The sequence below is a fragment of the Hirundo rustica genome, unplaced genomic scaffold, assembly GCF_015227805.2.
Source record: "Hirundo rustica isolate bHirRus1 unplaced genomic scaffold, bHirRus1.pri.v3 scaffold_224_arrow_ctg1, whole genome shotgun sequence".
In the NCBI taxonomy this organism is placed as follows: Eukaryota; Metazoa; Chordata; class Aves; order Passeriformes; family Hirundinidae; genus Hirundo; species Hirundo rustica.
The window spans coordinates 39331-48572 of NW_026690284.1; the positions used below are offsets into that span (position 1 = coordinate 39331).

The 9242-nt window shown below is 56.0% G+C and overlaps 1 long non-coding RNA gene and 1 pseudogene across 1 annotated transcript; both read left to right on the top strand.

Moving 5' to 3' along the window:
* The window catches only part of LOC120747843 (zinc finger protein 271-like), an 18025-nt pseudogene that overhangs the window by 4076 nt on the left and 4707 nt on the right, over positions 1–9242 (top strand).
* On the top strand, positions 6034–7305 carry LOC120747845 (uncharacterized). Its single transcript, XR_005699206.2, has 2 exons — positions 6034–6114; positions 6988–7305. It is a non-coding gene; the product is annotated as an uncharacterized LOC120747845 (long non-coding RNA).

Sequence of the window (9242 nt, forward strand, 5' to 3'; positions counted from 1 at the left end):
GTTCTATAAATGTAGCAGATTAGCACATTTGACAAAAATCATCAATTAGGAGCACAGGTCGTGAGGCATGACAAAATTTCTTGTAAGAGTCACTCTGTCCATGACTGGACACTTCAGGCACAGCAAGGAAGGAAAGCAACAACACAACCAAACAAAATCCAGGCAATCAAACCAGAAATGAACCGAGGACTGTCCCTGTGTGTGTGTGACAAGAGGACAGTGAGGGTAAGGATAAAAGGAACATGGCCTAAAAGCGTCACAGAGCTCCAACTTAACAGGACATGACTTATACTCCAACCTTAACTTACACCTTCAACTTCACAATTTAGCAAAAGAACAGCACTTGACAGTATTTATCCGAACTTAGAAACTATGACATAGCCATTCACAGAGGAATAGTATTTAACTTAGCTTATAACTTCTATTAAACCTGGAATTATGGTAAGACATTTCACAAAGCACTGACTCAGAAAACTCTAAACCCTACAACTTCAAGTTAATCCAGATTTTGAGAAGAGGAAGTCAGGAGAACAGAGAGATCCACAAGTCAGGGCCTTGGATCCAGCACCATCTCAGCTGCTGTGAGCTCCAGGGCCGTGGGACGTGTCAGTGTCACAGCCGTGTCACAGCCTCACCTGCTCTGACCCCTCTCACAGGTGGGGTTTTTGGGGTGCCAGGGGCTTGGCAGCCACTTTGGGGCTGGACCAGAGGCTGCAGTGGCTGGGGCTGGGGCAGTGACCATCCCAAAACCACCTCAGAAACCTGGGATGCACCAAAATCCCTTCAAGAACATGAAATACCCAAAAACTCACTCAAGAAGGGGTTCCCCCTCCCTTCATCATCCCAAACCTTTGGCTGTCTCATTCCAGACTTCACCACATGCTCCCAATCCCCACCCAAACCCATCCCAGCTCTCCTGGACATCAAGACCCCCTTCCCAAGCTATATTTCTCCCATCCCACCCCTCCCAATCCCCATCCCACCCATCCTGCCCCACCCAATGCTCACCTCACCCCTCCTGATCTGCATCCCACTTTGCCCAATCCCTTTCCAACCCCATTCCATGCTGAGGGGCTGAGGATTTGAGTAATTTTGCGGTGGGACTGAGTAGTTTTCAGTGGCAATGAGTGTTTTTGGGGTGACAGATCAAACCCTCTTGTCTCTTTGAGCGGTAAGAAGTGGAGACAACCACACCAAATACCCCCAAATCCTCCCAAGTATGATCTGGAATCCCAGATTCTCTTGAAACACAAGGAAAAAGTGAGGCTTCAGATGCCTTTAATGAATTTGTTGATTTTCAGTCCAATTTTGCTGGTTTTAAAGGGATGAAGATGAACCAAAAGAATATTAGGAACCACCAAACTAAAGGACCACCAGCCCAGTGTCTTCCCAATGTGGGTTCTCTAATGGGGGATGGAGTTGGAGCACTGCAGGAAGCTTTCCCCATAGTCGGGGCACTCGCAGGGCTTCCCTTACCGGTGCCTCCGTTGGTGTTTGGTCAAGTGAGAGCTGTCTGAGAAGCTCTTCCCACACTGGGGACATTCTTAGGGCCTCTCCCCAGTGTGGATGAGCCGGTGGGTGATGAGGTTGGAGTTGCGCTTGAAGCCCTTCCCACATTCAGGGCAGCAGAAGGGCCTCTCCTCTCGGTGAATCCGCTGGTGCACGAGGAGAACTGAGCTGGTCTGAAACCTCTTCCCACACTCAGGACACTCGTAGGGCCTCTCCCCAGTGTGGATCATCTGGTGGACGATCAGCTGGGACCTCCGGTTGAAGTCCTTCCCACATTCCCCACACTTGTTTGGCCTCTCCTCAGCGTGGATGTTCCGGTGGCAGATCAAGTGGGATCGCTGGCTGAAGTTCTTCCCACATTGCTCACACTCATGTGGCCGTTCTTTGGTGTGAATCCTCTGGTGGCAGATCAGGAGGGAGCTCTGTTTGAAGCTCATCCCACATTCCCCACACTCATAGGGCCTCTCCCCAGTGTGGATGCGCTGGTGGGTGATGAGGGTGCAGTTGCGCTTGAAGCCCTTCCCGCAGTCAGGGCAGCAGAAGGGCCTCTCCTCTGTGTGAATGCGCTGGTGTGTGATCAGGAGGCAGTTCCACCTGAAGCTCTTCCCACACTCCAAGCACCTGTAGGGCTTCTCCCTGTCATGATGCTGCTCATGGACCACCAGCTCCGAGCCCTGGCTGAAGCTCTGTCCACCTTCCTGGCACAGGGTGGGTCTTTCCTCCTTGGAGTACCCTGGAATGGGTTTGGAGCCCCTCCTCCTGCAGGATCTCTGGGGCTTTTCCTCCCCATTGGATTCGTGTCCTCTGGAGCTGTGCAAAACGGCCTCTTCCACGAGGTTCTGCAGTGGGGATTTGTACTCCCTGGTCTCCATCCTCAGCTCCTTGTCTGGGGGAGGAAGGACAAGGAGGGGATGGGATTTGCCTCCCTGCCACAGGGAAGAGGAAGGAGACTCTCCCAACACATCCCTGGCAGGATGGCGTTGGCAGCGGGGTTGTCCTGCAGCCGGGGACCATGCTGGGCTGGGAGATGGAGCAGGAGAGAGGGGGAAAGGGCCACTGACTTCCTCCTCACCTGCCTGGCTGTTCCTGGGCATCTTCCTCTTCTTTGCGGCCTCCTCCTCCATGTGGCCAAGGTTTCAGAATGGGAAATCCTGGTTTGGAGAAAAACAAGGGAGCCCGTTGAGTTTGAAGGTCCCCTGCCCAAGTCCATCTCTAGAAGTCACCAGACATCTGGGGTCCAGAAAACCCTCCCAAACATCAAGATTCAGCCCTGAAAATGCCTCCCAGGAATTCTCTGTCTCTGGTCTTCCCCCTTTGTTCTTCAGGGCTTCCCCCCTGTCCCAGCTGCTGGGGGTCACACTCGTACTGGGGGTCCTGCCTCTATTTGGTCACTGCCCTCCACAGGCTGCTGGGAGTCCCAGGAATACAAAGTTTCCCCCTTTTCCACCTCCCCACTCAGGGATGCTGGGGTTTGGGGGTCCCTTGGGTCCCTTCTCCCCTCATTCTCTGCTTCGGGGTGCAGGGGCTCCAAGGAGTCCCCCCCTGCCCCTCTCCAGGCTGTTGAGGGTCCCGCCAATCGCGGCGCTCCCCCCTCTCTGGGCTCCCCACTTTGGGCTCCTGGGGGACACAGGGCTCTGCTCCTCCAGCCTTGCTGGGGACCCTGGCTGGGGACTTCCAGCCCTTGGGGCTCCTCTCGGCAGATTTGGGCTGGGGGGAACGCAGAGAGGGGTGGGGGATCCCAGGAGTGGCATCACTGGGAGTGACTGGGCTGTACTGAGCTAACTGGAGCCTTAGTGGGGCAACTGGAACTGACTGGGAATGGCTGTGAGCATGCTGAGGGCAACTGGGATATTCTGGGGAGTGTCTGTGCCCATAACGGGGGGGACTGGAACCACACTGGGAACAGCTGGGACCATGCTGGGGGCAACTGGGAGTGAGTGGGAGTGACTGGGTCTACACTGAGGGCAACTGGGCAGGACTGGGAGGGATTGGGATCATCTGTGGAGTGACTGGGACTATACTAGGGGTAACTGGGTACAGCTGGAACCATGCTGGGGGCAACTGGGATCCTACTGGGATCACTGTGGGAGAGGCTGGGTCCTGCTTGGGGACACTGGGATCATACACGATCATACTTGGAGCAACTGGGACTGCACTGAGGGTGACTGGGAGTGGCTGTGAGCAACTGGCATCAGACTGGAATCAACTCAGTGCAACTGGGAGTGACTGGAAAAATGCTGGGAGCAACTGGGATACACTGGGAGAGATTGAAACCACAGTGGGGGTAAATGGGTAACTGGAACCACGCTAGATGATAATGGGAGTAGCTGTGCCCATCCTGGGGTCCTACTGGAACTCGCTGGAATCATACTGGGAGAGACTGGAATAGTATGGGGGGTATCTGAGGGTGACTGGGATTATACTGGAACCAGACTGGGAGTGTCAGGAAGGGTACTGGCTGTGACTGGAACCATAATGGGGCTGACTGGGTGCAACTGGGATCATCCTGGGAGCCACTGGGATTACAGCAGGTGTGATGGATCTTGACTGGGGGTTACTGGCAGCTACTGGGCCCATGCTGGGAGGAAAATGTGGACACATTGGAAGCAACTGGGATCAACTGGAAGGTAGTCGATCCATGCTGAGAGTACTGAGACCACAACTAGGGCAACTGGGATCATGCTGGAGGCAACTGGGAGTAACTGGGAAAGACTGGGATCGTTCCAAGGTAACTAGAACCTTACTGGGGCAACCAGGATATACTGGGAGTGTCTGTAACCATACTGGAGTGACGGGAACCACACTGGGAACAGGTGGGATTGAGGGGGGGGAATGGGGAAAGAGTGGAACCATGCTGAGAGGAACTTGGACTATTTTAGGAACAACTGGGATCATACTGGGAGGAACTGGGGACAACTGGAACTATTGTGGCAACAACTGGGATCATACTGGGATCACAGTGGGAGCAGCTGGGTCCATGCTGAGTTAGACTGGGATGACACTGAGGATGACTGGACTCATACTGGGATTGACTGGGTGTGGCAGTGAGCAACTGGAATCATGCTGAAAGCAACTGGGAGGAACTGGGAGTGACTGGGAGCATGCTGGGGGTGACTAGGATATACTGCGAGAGACTGGGAGCCATGAGGATCATAATGGAGGCTGCTGGGGTCATACTGGTATTGAAGGGAGCAACTGGGATCACACTGGGGGCCACTGGCATCGTACTGGGAGTAACTGGGACTTTCTGTAAGTGACTTGAGTCATACTGGGAGTGGCTACAATCATACTGGGATTATAGTGGGACTGATAGAACCCTAACTGGGGGTTACTGGGAGCTACCAGACCCATGCTGAGAGCCAGCTGTGCTCACGCTGGGAGAAACTGGGAGCAACTGGGAATGACAGGATGTATGCTGGTGACAACTGGGATGTACTGGCAGTGACTGGGATAAAACTGGGGGACAATGAACCATGCTGAGGTAACTGGGAGTGCCTGGCAATGACTGCGAGAATGTTCAGGGCAACTGGGATATACTGGGAGTGCCTGAGGCTAAGCAGGTGGTGACTGGGACCACACTGGGAGCCACTGGGAATGTGCTGGGGGGAACTGGGACCATGCTGGGGGAAACTGGGGGCAAGGGTGAGTGTCTGGGGCCCTGCTGGGAGAAACTGGGATTGTACTAGACTCATACTGGGATAGTACTGGGAGTGACTGGGGCTAAGCTAGGGGCAACTGGGAGAACTGGGAACACACTGGATGAAAGTGGGAAGAACTGGAAGCAACTGGGACCATGCTGGGGGCAAATTGCATCACAATAGGGCATGACTGGGCTCATGCTGGGAATGCTGGGGAAAATGGGACCACATGGGGGAAGCAACTGGGCTCATACTGGGAGCAGCCACTTCCAGCACCGGGACCCCCGAACCCCTTTCCCGGCCATCCCGCCCCTCCAGCCCCAGCACCCCCGCCGGGGTCCCGCCAATCCCAGGGGTCCCCCCTCTCGGGGTCCCCGCTTTGGGGCTCTGGGGCTCTCCTCTCCTCGCAGTCCCGCTCAGGGAAGCCGCAGCTCTCCCGGGGCTCCCCAAACCCGGTGTCCCCCCGCCTGTCCCGCCGCTCCCGCGCTCCCCACGTGGCCCCGGCAGAGCTCGGAGCGCCCGGCCCGGGAAGCCCAACCCCCACCGCGGGGGGACCCGCATCCCCCCGCCCCCAACGGGGCTCTGCCGCCACCGCCACCGGGACCCCCCAAAAACACCTCCCGGGGAGCCCCCGATGTCCCCCCGAGGGGCATCTGCAGCTCGGCTTTGGAGCCCTGCAAGCTCCAAACACCCCCCCAAAAAACCCCAAACCCAGGGAGCCCCGGGATATTTGGGGCGAGCTCCCCCTCCCCGGGCACCTGCGGGATGGGGGACGATGGTCCCGGGGCTTCTGCGGCTTCAGGGAGCGCTGGAGCCGCCCGCTCCCTCCTCTCCTCTTCTTCCTGCTGCTTCCTGCTGCCGCTGCGCCTCTTCCTCCCTCCCTCCTCCTCCTCCCCCGTTCCCTGAACCCCTGGCAGCCCGCGGGAGCAGCGGGGATGGAGCCGGGACAGGCTGGAATGAGAAAGGGGTGAGGGGGGATGCCAGGAGTGGGAGTGACTGGGTTGTACTGGGATCATACTGGGATCATACTGGGATCGTGTGGGAACAGCGCGATGGCTCCAGCGCTGGGGCTGGGGGCGCTCCTGGCGGGGCGAGGTGGGAGTGGGTCCCCCCGGCACCGGGACCCTGAACCGCCATTCCCGGCACCGGGACCCCCCTGCTCCCTTTTTCATGCACAGGGACACCCCCCCCCCCCCCCCCCCATCCCTATTTCCAGACATCAGAACCCCCCCGCTCCCCTATTCTTGGCCATCCAATGGCTCCCAGCCTCCAATCTTCCCGTGTGCTTGACCCTGGGATGCCCTGGAATGCCTTGGAACCCCATTCCTGCCGTTCCCAACCCCCAGCCCCACCTTTCTTCAAAACCAGAGACCCCCCCCAAACTCCCCCTTCCCAAACATTCCAAGTCTCCCCACCCTGGTCCCCCTTTCTTGGGAAACTCTGGAATCCCCTTTCTTGGCGTCAAGGACCCACTGGAACTCCCTTCTATCTCTCCAAGTCCCTGCCCCCCAATTCCCTGACCCTGAGACCCCCCTGCACCCCCATTCCTGAGAACCGAGATGCTTTTTTACCCCTTTGCCTGGCACTGAGACCCCCCTGCACCCCCTTATCCGGTACCAACACAACCTATTCCCGGGCACCCCGCCTCTCCCAGCCCCAGACCCACCCTTTTCCCTGACCCTGGGACCCCTGGGCCCCCACTCCTGCATTTCCCAGCCCCTCCTTTCCTCACTCTGAGGAGCCCCGGTGGTGCCTTAAGTTTTAGGTTTCATGTTTTTCAGGTTCTGTGCTGCCTTGGTGTGGAACTCTGAGCTTCCTATTCAGTAAGTTCTCTTCACAGGGCAGGTAGACAAAATAAATCCTTCTCCAGCTTGAGACCAAGGACAACCCTTACAAGCTTCAGGCCCAAAAAGGAAACAAGAGGGAACTGAAGAGAGCAAACGAGGAGGATGAGACTTTAGACCCTGAAGCTGAAATTGGACAATTAACCCTGATATGAAGATGGACGAAAAACTTATCAAAGTGTGAAACCTCATGACTGGTCATCCATTTTGTGACCATTTTGGGTTCATCTTGGGTGTAGCCCTGGCCAGACTCTTGCTCTGCCCAAGGTGTATCCTTTTAAGGCCTTTTAATGAATAACTACTTTATTCTTTTAGCTCTGTCTAGTCTCTGTTCCAGGTCAGCCCCCTCAAGGCATCACTGGCACCCCCTTTCCTGGGCACAGGATTCCCTGGACACCCCATCCCCCCTCTCCCAGTCCCTGCACCCCCTTTCCTTGACTCTGAGCCCCTGAACCTCCTTCCCAGCTCAGCCAGTTCTTCCAGTGCCCCCTTTCCTTGACCTGTAACCCTCCTGGATCCCCAAACTCCCACTTTCAGCGCCCCAGCTCCCCCAAATCACCGTGTCCCCGCAGTTCTCCACTCACTGCAGTCCCTGGAAGTGGCGGTGTTGGAGCCCAGCCTGGGGGTCCCCCAGTCCTTGATTGTGGGGACGTGGACGGGACCCCCTGTGAGCGCTGGGACAGCGAGCGGGGCCAGATGGAGCCACAGACACCGGGGATGGCAGCGGGAGCTGAGCTGGGATATTGGGACAGCCAGAGCTGGGACATTGGGACAGCCAGAGCTGGGACATTGGGACAGGCAGAGCTGGAATATTGGGACAGCCAGATCTGGGATATTGGGACAGGCAGAGCTGGGACATTGGGACAGGCAGAGCTGGAATATTGGGACAGGCAGAGCTGGGATTTTGGGACAGCCAGAGCTGGGATATTGGGATAGGCAGAGCTGGAATATTGGGATAAGCAGAGCTGGGATATTGGGATAGGCAGAGCTGGAATATCGGGACAGGTAGAGCTGGGATACTGGGATAGGCAGAGCTGGGATATTGGGATAGGCAGAGCTGGAATATTGGGATAGCCAGAGCTGGGATATTGGGATAGGCAGAGCTGGAATATTGGGACAGCCAGAGCTGGGATATTGGGATAGGCAGAGCTGGAATATCGGGACAGGTAGAGCTGGGATACTGGGATAGTCAGAGCTGGGATATTGGGATAGGCAGACCCAGGATATTGAGATAGTGTCCTAGGGTGACTTCATGATGCTTGTATCCCGAGTCCTCTGTTCTGTTTGTGCTGTTTGTTGAGTTCTGTGCTTTTAAGCCTGGTTCTAAGAGCAAGGAGAAGCGCGGAGTTTGTTTTGAGAAAACTGCGTGACTCCTACACATTATTCTGTGGACGGGGTGTTCGGCAGAGGCTTGGAGAGACTGCAGGAGAGAGATTTTTTTTGCTTTTAGTTAGTTTCAGCTAGCTAGGGCAGAGAAGTTCCCTGGACTGTATTTTTTTCTTTTTTTTTTTTTTTTCTCCTGGGACTGTTTAAACCTGCTCTGGACTGGAAAAAGCCAGGGGAGCACAGGGGGCTTGCACCTGCAGCCCACCAGGACCTGGACCTCGGCATTTTCCAGCAGCATGGACTGGGACTGATGAGAGGCTGAGAGAGAGCCGAGCTACACCCACGGCAAGAACCTTCTCAATTTGCCATCTCACTCCAGAACGAGAGGTTTTATTGTTTCATATTATTCATTCTTTGTACTGGTATGCACTTTGTTTGTTAAGTAAAATAGTTTTTTCCACTTTTCTCCAAGGAAGTTCTTTACCGGAGCAGTTGGGGGGAGGGGCCATTTGGGTTTGCTCCCCAGAGGGATCCCATTCAGGGGTTTTCTCCCAAATTTGCCCTAAACCAGGACAGATAGCCACACCTGACTCAAGGAGAGGAACCGGCACGTGGCTGGCAGTGACCTGGAGATGGGGCCGGTACACCCAGAAGAGCGGGGAGTGGGGGGAGCTGGGGACTGGGCTGGGATCTGTGGGAATGGAGGACTCTGAGGGGCTGGGATGGGATCTCTAGGGATGGGGGGGATCTGTGGGGCTGGAATGGGAATCCAGGGAACTCCCAGAGGCTCTGTGGGGCTGGGACACGACTCCTGGGTTCCTTCTCTCGTCATTCCCAGGTCTCCACATGGTGCAGGTGGTTTCCAGCTGTGACCTCCTGTCCAAAGGAGAATCCATAGATCCCATGGTGCAGCTATGACAGGTGG